The sequence below is a fragment of the Symphalangus syndactylus genome, chromosome 7, assembly GCF_028878055.3.
Source record: "Symphalangus syndactylus isolate Jambi chromosome 7, NHGRI_mSymSyn1-v2.1_pri, whole genome shotgun sequence".
Taxonomy (NCBI): domain Eukaryota; kingdom Metazoa; phylum Chordata; class Mammalia; order Primates; family Hylobatidae; genus Symphalangus; species Symphalangus syndactylus.
In genome coordinates this window covers 127601020-127613678 of record NC_072429.2, presented here as the reverse complement: position 1 = coordinate 127613678, position 12659 = coordinate 127601020, and the positions used below count along the sequence as shown (strand labels likewise).

General features: G+C 44.2%; 1 pseudogene; it reads left to right on the top strand.

Moving 5' to 3' along the window:
• Positions 1 to 2999: 2999 nt before the first annotated feature.
• Positions 3000 to 12056, top strand: LOC129485784 (coiled-coil domain-containing protein 137-like; annotated as a pseudogene).
• Positions 12057 to 12659: the final 603 nt, after the last annotated feature.

Sequence of the window (12659 nt, the reverse complement as noted above, 5' to 3'; positions counted from 1 at the left end):
ATAACGAATTCCAAGTCGCTAGAGTGTTGAAAGTTTTGGGACTTATATAATCATCTTCCTCCAGTGATTTTTTTACGTCTCTCACATTAACATCTCTTACATTTTTTCTAACACAATTACCTTGAAATTTATAGAAGTAGATATGTATTTCCCTTGAGATGAAAAACTAAGTTTTAGGAACTTGTGTCTGTATTATATTTCCCCAGGAGTTGGCTGCTGTAGCAAGAAAGAACCCTGATACTCCATTTTCAAGACAATTGCATATCTTTCAGCTCGGGTGTGTTGGGAGGATTTCTGTTCATAAACTGTTCAGAGGAATTTGGAAGCAAACAAATATGTAAGTGCAAAGAACTGTATCAGATGGGAGACACCACCCAGACTCTTGGCAAGCCAAAATTCACTTGGAAGCAATTAGTGGCTCAAGAGACTGATATCATACAGGATCAAAGTGTTCATTGGGAAGTGATTTCGGGAGTAGAGGCCGCCAGTGACTTCACAGCAAACCACACAGTGATTGTAAAACTCTTACTGCATTTTGCAATGTTATACACAGCAGAGGGATGATTCCAAGTCCAGAGAAATCCTGCTGACATCCAAAAAGCCTCTTTTTTATGTTTCCAAGAACTTCTAGTACCGCATATTCTCCTTCTTCTCCCAGTCCTAATGTTTGGTGGTCTGTTTCCTATTTTGAGAGTTTCTTTAACAACTAACATGATTGGTGAATTTAGCCATGCATATACCCAGGCTTCTGTTTTACAACGGAATTATGAGTACATGAGCTGGGTTAGGGTTAAGAAGATAAAGATAGAATGTTAGTGCACCTTCTTGACCCCTCTATCATAGTTCTGACCACTTCCTCTGACCAAAGTGATGGAGGAAATAAAAACAGAAGATGTGAGTGACACAGGGAGCTAGAGGTGGAAGACAGGCAAAGAGATCTCAAAGAAACCTTTATCTAGTGAATCTAATGAAGAGCTCCTCATTAATCTGTCTCACAGAATCATACTTTTTTGTTTTATAGCATTTATGAAAGATTGTGGCTTTATTTTTATAACAGATTACCACTTATCATCCCTAAAATGCTCAATAAGCCCTAAAAGAATGGTATTCAGGAGACTATCATGAGGAATGTGTGTGTGTGTATGTTGGAATAATAGTGAATGCCAAAGTGAAAAGACAACCCAAGATTTGTACCTGGAGTTTAATCTAGGTAGAAAGATAAGATTTATAGTTTCCAAATATGAAACTCAGGCAAAACCAGACCAATGAGCCAATGAAATGGTAGCTTCTATACATGGGATCATACTCTCAGGATCACTTTCTCTAAGGATAAAATTTCAGACTGCTTAATTCCATACATGTTATCAAATTCCTTTGCAATAGATTCCAGTCTTCCTTTGCCCTGCCATCATCTCTCACCTTCCTTTGCTCTGTACTCCAACAATAAACACACGCATGCACATTCTACATTGCAGCCATCCTCTTCTTCCCACTATGTTAGTTTCCTAACACTGCTATAGCAAATCGCCACACATTTAGTGACTTAAAACAACATACATTAATTATTTTATTATGCCACAGGTCAGAAGTCCACCATGAGTCTCACTGGACTGAAAACACCAAGGTGCAGGTAGGGCTGGGTTCCTTTATTGAGGCCCTAAGGGATAATATGTTTAATTTCCTTTTCTAGACTCTGGAGACTGTCTGAATTCTTTGGTTGATGGCCCCACTTTCCCCTCTTCAAAGACAGCAGCATGGCATTTTTAAATCTTTCTCCAATTCTGATCCTATCTTGCTGTTTTATTTTCTTATTTTATAAGGATGCTTGTAAATATATGGAGTACACAAAAAATCCAGGATAATCTTATCAAGATTTTTATCATAATTGTATCTGTACAGTCCTTTTGTCATATAAGGTAACATATTCAGAGGCTTTGTGGAATAGGTCATGAGCATCTTTGAGGGACAGTGGTCTTTATTCTGCCTATTGCACCTAAAGAACACTGAGAATTTTCCCACTTTTATATCTTCTTGCAGGCTGATTTCTCTGCCCAAATTCCCTTTCCTTCCTTGTCTAACTTGAGATCATGCAACTTGACTATGATCTCTTCTTTAAATCTCTCTCTAACTATCTTTCTCTTGGAAGAATTGCTGTTGTATCCTTATCTCCATGGCAACATGTTAAATATTGAGTTTGTTACAGACTTTATCACATAGTGTTGTTTTTCTCTGTCATTTATCTGTTTCCTGTAATAGAATGAGAGTTTATCAAGGTCAGAGCATATACCTTTCTTATTTATTTTTAATTTACTACTACCTAGAAAAGTGCCATTACTAAACATGGTTTATCTTGTATTTAACTGAATTCATTGATAAAGGTAGAATATTTTTAATTATTAATGACAAAAGACATTGTTGTGTTCCTTCTCCTGCCAATTCAATAACTTTCTTCACCTGTGTCCTTGAAAGGCTATGCTTATACCATAATACCTAAGTTCAGAATTTAGAAGGAATTTTTTTTAAAAGGTGATTATTTTATGTGATGCCAGAACCTAAAGCTAGGACTAAAACACCAACTTACTGAGGGCCTACTTTTGACTCATCATGAGCAAGAATTTTCTGGTAAGAAAAGCTGTAAATTAACAATTGGCTCACTTAAAAGTGGGACCATGTTACTGCACTGAGTATAATTAATAGAGAGCAGAAATACATCCACCTGGAAGGCTAGAAAGGCTATTCTGTGTTATGTAGCTCGACCAGTGAAGAACAACTACTTGCTTAATATAAGGGCAAATTAAAAACAAAAACAAAAACTATTGCCACATTTAAAAAAAATCAACGTTAAATATATTAGAGTGATAAAATGAGAAATATGGGGGCAAGGTCCACAAATAATTGGTCTGTTTTCAGCTTTGTCCTAGGCTGGGTTTAAAAAAAGGACTGAGGGGCATGGAGCCAAGATGGCCAAACAGGAACAGCTCCAGTCTACAGCTCCCAGCATGAGCGACACAGAAGATGGTGATTTCCACATTTCCGAGGTACCGGGTTCATCTCACTAGGGAGTGCCAGACAGTGGGTACAGGACGGTGGGTGCAGCACACCATGCACAAGCCAAAGCAGGGGGAGGCATTGCCTCACTCGGGAAGCGCAAGGGGTCAGGGAGTACCCTTTCCTAGTCAAAGAAAGGGGTGACAGACAGCACCTGGAAAATCAGATCACTCCCACCCTAATACTGTGCTTTTCCAACAGGCTTAAAAAACGGCACACCAAGAGATTATATCCCACACCTGGCTTGGAGGGTCCTACGCCCACGGAGTCTTGCTGATTGCTACCACAGCAGTCTGAGATCAAACTGCAAGGCAGCAGCGAGGCTGGGGGAGGGGCGCCTGCCATTGCCCAGGCTTGCTTAGGTAAACAAAGCAGCCGGGAAGCTCAAACACCACAGCTCAAGGAGGACTGCCTGCCTCTGTAGGCTCCACCTCTGGGGGCAGGGCACAGACAAACATAAAGTCAGCAGGAACCTCTACGGACTTAAATGTCCCTCTCTGACAGCTTTGAAGAGAGAAGTGGTTCTCCCAGCACGCAGCTGGAGATCTGAGAATGGGCAGACTGCCTCCTCAAGTGGGTCCCTGACCCCCGAGCAGTCTAACTGGGAGGCATCCCCCAGTAGGGACAGACTGACACCTCACTCGGCCAGGTACTCCTCTGAGACAAAACTTCCAGAGGAACTATCAGACAGCTGAATTTGTGGTCTCATGAAAATCTGCTGTTCTGCAGCCACCACTGCTGACACCCAGCCAAACAGGGTCTGGAGTGGACCTTTAGCAAACTCCAACACACGTGCAGCTGAGGGTCCTGTCTGGTAGAAGGAAAACTAACAAACTGAAAGGACATCCACACCAAAAACCCATTTGTACATCACCATCATCAAAGACCAAAAGTAGATAAAACCACAAAGATGGGGAAAAAACAGAGCAGAAAAACTGGAAACTCTAAAAAACAGAGCACCTCTCCTCCTCCAAAGGAACGCAGTTCCTCACCAGCAACGGAACAAAGCTGAACGGAGAATGACTTTGATGAGTTGAGAGAAGAAGGCTTCAGACGATCAAACTACTCTGAGCTATGGGAGGAAATTCAAAACAATGACAAAAAAGTTAAAAACTTTGAAAAAAAGTTAGACGAATGGATACCTAGAATAACCAATGCAGAGAAGAGCTTAAAGGAGATGATGTAGCTGAAAGCCAAGTTTCGAGAACTACATGAAGATTGCAGAAGCCTCAGTAGCTGATGCGATCAACTGGAAGAAAGGGTATCAGTGATGGAAGATGAAATGAATGAAATGAAGCGAGAAGGGAAGTTTAGAGAAAAAAGAATAAAAAGAAATGAACAAAGCCACGAAGAAATATGGCACTATGTGAAAAGACCAAACCTATGTCTGATTGGTGTACCTGAAAGTGATGGGGAGAATGGAACCAAGTTGGAAAACACTCTGCAAGATATTATCCAGGAGAACTTCCCCAATGTAGCAAGGCAGGCCAACATTCAGATTCAGGAAATAGAGAGAACACCACAAAGATACTCCTCAAGAAGAGCAACTCCAAGGCACATAATTGTCAGATACACCAAAGTTGAAATAAAGGAAAAAATGTTAAAGGCGGCCAGAGAGAAAGGTCCGATTACCCACAAAGGGAAGCCCATCAGACTAACAGTGGATCTCTCGGCAGAAACTCTACAAGCCAGAAGAGAGTGGGGGCTGATATTCAACATTATTAAAGAAAAGGATTTCCAACCCAGAATTTCATATCCAGCAAAACTAAGCTTCATAAGTGAAGGAGAAATAAAATACTTTACAAACAAATGCTGAGTGATTTTGTCTCCACCAGGCCTGCCCTAAAAGAGCTCCTGAAGGAAGCACTAAACATGGAAGGGAACAACCAGTACCAGCCCCTGCAAAAAAATGCCAAATAGACTATCGAGGCTAGGAAGAAACTGCATCAACTAATGAGCAAAATAACCAACTAACATCATAATGTCAGGAATAAATTCACACATAACAATATTAACTTTAAATGTAAATAGGCTAAATGCTCCAATTAAAAGACACAGACTGGCAAATTGGATAAAGAGTCAAGACCCATCAGTGTGCTGTATTCAGGAAACCCATCTCACATGCAGAGACACACATAGGCTCAAAATAAAGAGCTGGAGGAAGATCCACCAAGCAATTGGAAAACAAAAAAAGGCAGGGGTTGCAATCCTAGTCTCTGATAAAACAGGCTTTAAACCAACAAAGATCAAAAGAGACAAAGAAGGCCATTACATAATGGTAAAGGGATCAATTCAACAAGAAGAGCTATCCTAAATATATATGCAACCAATACAGGAGGACCCAGATTCATAAAGCAAGTCCTCAGTGACCTACAAAGAGACTTAGACTCCCACACAATAATAATGGGAGACTTTAACACCTCACTGTCAATATTAGACAGATCAATGAGACAGAAAGTTAACAAGGATACCCAGGAATTGAACTCAGCTCTGCACCAAGTGGACCTAATAGACATCTACAGAACTCTCCACCCCAAACCAACAGAATATACATTTTTTTCAGCACCACACCATACCTATTCCAAAACTGACCACATAGTTGGAAGTAAAGCTCTCCTCAGCAAATGTAAAAGAACAGAAATTGTAACAAACTATCTCTCAGACCACAGTGCAAACAAACTGGAACTCAGGATTAAGAAACTCACTCAAAACCACTCAACTACATGGAAACTGAACAACCTGCTCCTGAATGACAACTGGGTACATAACAAAATGAAGGCAGAAATAAAGATGTTCTTTGAAACCAACGAGAACAAAGACACAACATACCAGAATCTCTGGGACACGTTCAAAGCAGTGTGTAGAGGGAAATTTATAACACTAAATGCCCACAAAAGAAAGCAGGAAAGATCCAACATTGACACCCTAACATTACAATTAAAAGAACTAGAAAAGCAACAGCAACCACATTCAAAAGCTAGCAGAAGGCAAGAAATAACTAAAATCAGAGCAGAACTGAAGGAAACAGACACACAAAAAAACCCTTCAAAAAATTAATGAATCCAGGAGCTGGTTTTTTGAAAAGATCAACAAAATTGATACACTGCTAGCAAGACTAATAAAGAAGAAAAGAGAAGAATCAAATAGACACAATAAAAAATGATGAAGGGGATATCACCACCAATCCCACAGAAATACAAACTACCATCAGCAAATACTACAAACACCTCTACGCAAATAAACTAGAAAATCTAGAAGAAATGGATAAATTCCTCGACACAGACATTCTCCCAAGACTAAACCAGGAAGAAGTTGAATCTCTGAATAGACCAATAACAGGCTCTGAAATTGTGGCAATAATCAATAGCTTACCAACCAAAAAGAGTCCAGGACCAGATGGACTCACAGCCGAATTCTACCAGAGGTACAAGGAGGAACTGGTACCATTCCTTCTGAAACTATTCCAATCAATAGAAAAAGAGGGAATCCTCCCTCACTCATTTTATGAGGCCAGCATCATCCTGATACCAAAGCCTGGCAGGGACACAAGCAAAAAAGAGAATTTTAGACCAATATCCCTGATGAACATTAATGCAAAAATCCTCAATAAAATACTGGCAAACTGAATCCAGCAGCACATCAAAAAGCTTATACACCATGATCAAGTGGGCTTCATCCCTGGGATGCAAGGCTGGTTCAACATACACAAATCAATAAATGTAATCCAGCATATAAACAGAACCAGAGACAAAAACCACATGATTATCTCAATAGATGCAGAAAAGGCCTTTGACAAAATTCAACAACCCTTCATGCTAAAAACTCTCAATAAATAAGGTATTGATGGGACGTATCTCAAAATAATAAGAGCTATCTATGACAAACCCACAGCCAATATCATACTGAATGGGCAAAAACTGGAAGCATTCCCTTTGAAAACAGGCACAAGACAGGGATGCCCTCTCTCACCACTCCTATTCAACATAGTGTTGGAAGTTCTGGCCAGGGCAATTAGGCAAGAGAAGGAAATCAAGGGTATTCAATTAGGAAAAGAGGAAGTCAAGTTGTCCCTGTTTGCAGATGACATGATTGTATATCTAGAAAACACCATTATCTCAGCCCAAAATCTCCCTAAGCTGATAAGCAACTTCAGCAAAGTCTCAGGATACAAAATCAATGTACAAAAATCACAAGCATTCTTATACACCAATAACAGACAAATAGCCAAATCATGAGTGAGCTCCCATTCAAAATTGCTTCAAAGAGAATAAAATACCTAGGAATCCAACTTACAAGGGATGTGAAGGACCTCTTCAAGGAGAACTACAAACCACTGCTCAATGAAATAAAAGAGGATACAAACAAATAGAAGAACATTCCATGCTCATAGGTAGGAAGAATCAATATCGTGAAAATGGCCATACTGCCCAAGGTAATTTATAGATTCAATGCCATCCCCATCAAGCTAACAATGACTTTCTTCACAGAATTGGAAAAAACTACTTTAAAGTTCATATGGAACCAAAAAAGAGCCTGCGTCACCAAGTCAATCCTAAGCCAAAAGAAAAAGGCTGGAGGCATCATGCTACCTGACTTCAAACTATACTACAAGGCTACAGTAACCAAAACAGCATGGTACTGGTACCAAAACAGAGATATAGATCAATGGAACAGAAGAGAGCCCTCAGAAATAATGACACATATCTACAACTACCTGATCGTTGACAAATCTGACAAAAACTAGCAATGGGAAAAGGATTCGCTATTCAATAAATGGTGCTGGGAAAACTGGCTAGCCATATGTAGAAAGCTGAAACTGGATCCCTTCCTTACACCTTATAAAAAAATTAATTCAAGATGGATTAAAGATGTACATGTTAGACCTAAAACCATAAAAACTGTAGAAGAAAAACTAGGCATTACCATTCAGGACATAGGCATGGGCAAGGACTTCATGTCTAAAACACCAAAAGCAATGGCAACAAAAGCCAAAATTGACAAATGGGATCTAATTAGACTAAAGAGCTTCTGTACAGTGAAAGAAACTACCATCAGAGTGAACAGGCAACTTACAGAATGGGAGAAAATTTTTGCAACCTACTCATCTGACAAAGGGCTAATATCCAGAATCTACAATGAACTCAAACAAATTTGCAAGAAAAAACAACCCCATCAAAAAGTGGGCAAAGGACATGAACAGACAATTGTCAAAAAAAGACATTTATGCAGCCAAAAAACACATGAAAAAATGCTCATCATCACTGGCCATCAGAGAAATGCAAATCAAAACCACAATGAGATACCATCTTACACCAGTTAGAATGGTGATCATTAAAAAGTCAGGAAACAACAGGTGCTGGAGAGGATGTGGAGAAATAGGAACACTTTTACACTGTTGGTGGGACTGTAAACTAGTTCAACCATTGTGGAAGTCAGTGTGGCAATTCCTTAGGGATCTAGAACTACAAATACCATTTGACCCAGCCATCCCATTACTGGGTATACACCCAAAGGACTATAAATCATGCTGCTATAAAGACGCATGCACACGTATGTTTATTGTGGCACTATTCACAATAGCAAAGTCTTGGAAGCAACCCAAATGTCCAACAATGATAGACTGGATTAAGAAAATGTGGGACATATACACCATGGAATACTATGCAGCCATAAAAAATGATGAGTTCATGTCCTTTATAGGGACATGGATGAAACTGTAAACCATCATTCTCAGCAAACTATCGCAAGGACAAAAAACAAAACACTGCATGTTCTCACTCATAGGTGGGAATTGAACAATGAGAACACAGGGACACAGGAAGGGGAACATCACACTGCGGGGATTGTTGTGGGGTGGGGGGAGGGGGGAGGGATAGCATTAGGAGATACACCTAATGCTAAATGACAAGTGAGTTAATGGGTGCAGCACACCAACATAGCACATGTATACATGTGTAACAAACCTGCACATTGTGCACATGTATGCTAAAACTTAAAGCATTAAAAGAAAAAAAAAAAGAACTGGTCTGTTTACTGGAAAAAAAAATCATAAACAAGTTTGAAAAGAACTGAAAGAGCTGAAGAAAGTAACAGGCCGTTCTGTAATACTCCAACCTTAATAATAGATATATCATCTAGGTAAAAAATTATCTAGATAGATGATAGGCCATCTACATAGATGATAAATCATTTAGACAGAAGCTCAGTAAAGAAACAGAAGACTTGAAAAGCACTGTAAGCCAACCAGTTGTAAGAAGACAAATATAATACTGCACACAATAATAACAGAATACACATTATTCTGAAGTGCATGTGGAACTTTCTCCAGGGTAGACCATACATTAGGTCCAAAAAGTAAGTCTTAAGAAATTTAAAAAGACTCAAATTCTACCAAGTATTTTCTTTAACCACAATATAATGTAGCTAGAAATCATTAATAGACGGAAAACTGGAAAATTTACAAATACATGGAAATTAAACAACACACTCTTAAATAGCCACTATTTTACAGTGGTTCATTACATAAATCGTTTGAGTGGGAGCTGAACGTTGACCACGCATGGACATAAATATGAGAATAATAAACACTGCAGACTACTAGAAGGATGAGAAAGGGAGGAACATGGGTTGAAAAACTACCTGTTGGGTACTATGCTCATAACACCATACTCCAAACCTCAGCATCATGCAATATTCCAATACAACAAACCTGCATATGTACCAACTGTGTTTAAAATACAAGTTGAAAAAAAAAGAGAAAAAAAGAAATCAAAAAGAAAACGCAGCACGGAGCAGCGGTGCCCAGGGTGCAGGCGGGTCCTGGGAGTCCCCGGCGAGTGTGGCGGCGGCAGCAAGTGCAGCCACTGGGGAAGCAGCGCCCAGCTCCGTGGCCCGGGCTTCGCAGGTGACAGCACTGCCCCGCGAGGCCGCCACACTTCCCCAGAGAAGGGGACGCCTTGAAGGCTCCGCCCGGGACCCTCCCAGGGAGCGTTCGCTGGGACCGCTTCCCCAGCAAAGAGAAGAAGAAAGTGAACTGCAAGCCCAAGAACCAGGACGAACAAGAGATCCCTTTCCAGCTCCGGGAGATTATGAGGAGCCGCCAGGAGATGAAACACCCGATCAGTAACAAGAAAAGGAAGAAAGCAGCCCAGGTGACCTTCAGAAAGACATCGGAGAAGGAAGCAAAGGGAGCGGAGCCTGACATCGCCGTCCCCAAGTTCAAACAGAGGAAGGGAGAGTCTGACGGGGCCTATATCCAGCGCATGCAGCAAGAGGCCCAGCACGTGCTATTCTTCAGCAAGAACAAGGCCACCCTGCAGCCAGAGGTGCAGGCAGCTCCCAAGGAGAAGTCTGAGTAGAAAAAAGCAAAAAAAGCATTCCAGAAGCGGCGACTAGATAAAGTCCGACGGAAAAAGGAGGAAAAGGCGGGAGACAGGCTGGAGCAGGAGCTGCTCCGAGACACGGTGAAGTTTGGTGAGGTTGTCCTGCAGCCCCCAGAGCTGACTTCCAGGCCCCGGAGGAGTGTAAGCAAGGACCAGACTGGCAGGAGATCGCAGATGCTGAGGATGCTTCTGAGCCCAGGCGGTGTGTCCCAGCCTCTGACCGCCTCCCTGGCCTGCCAGCGGATTGTGGGGGAGGAGAGAGAGCGGGCGGTGCAGGCCTACAGAGTGTTGAAGCAGCGGCGGCGGCGGCTGCATGGGGAGCAACCCCACCTCACTTCCCGGAAGAAGCCAGAGCCGCAGCTGTGATGGAGAAACACCTGGGGCCTGGCCACGCTCCGGGAAAACTGGCACCAGGAGCTGCCACACCTGGGCAGGAGAGAGGCAGGCCATGCCAGCAGTGTGGGGTGAGGCCTCCAGCTACTTGTTCACACGATGGGCACTAGTGGGTCCACATCTTACAGGGGGTGAGTGCCCGATGGATTAGGGCCAAGGCCTGGTTGACAGACGGCCCGTGGGGCCCCGTGTCACTCACAGCTCCATCTCTTTGTTTTGAACGTCCATTCTGAGTCTCAGCCCAGGTACACCTTAGGAAGGGCTGGATCCCTGTCCCTGAACACCAAATACTGAGACAGCTGATAAGGCTGGCTCGGTGTGTGACGGAGGCCCCCGGGAGTGCACAGCACACATCAGGCAGAGCAGGCCATGGGCAGGGAAGACGCACTGGGGCAGGGCCACTGGGCACATCTGGACCACCTGGGAGGGCTCTGCAGGGGATCGTGACTACAGGCCAGTTGTGAGTGGTCCCCTGCAGAGGCTGCCCACCCAAGGTTTGGTTGGGGTGAAACGTGATGACAACACATACACTTAAGAAGGTGGGAACCGGGGGCCGGGCACGGTGTCTCACACCTGTAATGCCAGCACTTTGGGCAGCCGAGGCGAGTGGATTACCTGAGGTCAGGAGTTTAAACCACCCTGGCCAACATAGTGAAACCGCATCTCTACTAAAAATGCATAAAAAACAAACAAAAAAAAACAGTGGGAACAGAGTTGTCACCTACCTAACAGGGCTCTGAGAGAGCCGGGAGGCCCAAAGTGGCTGGAGAAGGTAAAGGAAAAATCCTGTCTTGGGCTCGGGGTCACAGAGTGGGGCCCAGGGGGAGTTCCTGCTGAGGGCCGGGCCTTGCCAGGCTTCAGTCTCCATCCAGTGCCAAAGGAGGAAATGCCCAGGCTGTCAGCGTTTCCAGATGAGAGCAGAAGGGAGAGGCTTAAACCCAAGTCACACATCCAGCAATGGAGTCTGTCGGCCCAGCACCATCTGGGAACTGAGGAGCGCCTCTGCCTGGCCCCCACACCGTGTAGAAAGTGAGGAGCATCTCTGCCCAGCCACCCAACAGTCTGGGAAGTGAGGAGCACCTCTGCCCGGCCACCGCCCAATTGTCTGGGAAGTGAGGAGCGTCTCTGTCCGGCCACTGCCCAACTGTCTGGGAAGTGAGGAGCATCTCTGCCCGGCCACCCAACTGGGAAGTGAGGAGCATCTCTGCCCGGCCGCCCAACTGTCTGGGAAGTGAGGAGTGTCTCTGCCCGGCCGACAACCATCTGGGAAGTTTGGAGCACCTCCGCCCGGCCACCGCTCAACTGTCTGGGAAGTGAGGAGCGTCTCTGCCTGGCCACCGCCCCGTCTGGGAAGTGAGGAGAGCCTCTGCCCTGCCACCCACCTGTCTGGGAAGTGAGGAGCGCCTCTGCCCGGCCACCCTGTCTAAGAAGTGAGGAGCGTCTCTGCCCGGCCACCCCGTCTAAGAAGTGAGGAGCGTCTCTGCCCGGCCGCCCAACTGACTGGGAAGCGAGGAGCACCTCTGCCCGGCCACTGCCCCGTCTGGGAAGTGAGGAGCGTCTCTGCCCGACCACCCACCCATCTGGGAAGTGAGGAGCGCCTCTGCCCGGCCACCGCCCAGCTGTCTGGGAAGCGAGGAGCACCTCTGCCCGGCCACACCGTCTGGGAAGTGAGGAGCGTCTCTGCCCGGCCGCCCAACTGACTGGGAAGCGAGAAGCGCCTCTGCCCGGCCGCCACCCTGTATGGGAAGTGAGGAGCGCCTCTGCCCAGCCGCTGTGCAACCTTCCAAGTGTGAAGTGACAGCCTGGTGTGTGATCTTTTCTGTCTTCCCCAAGTTC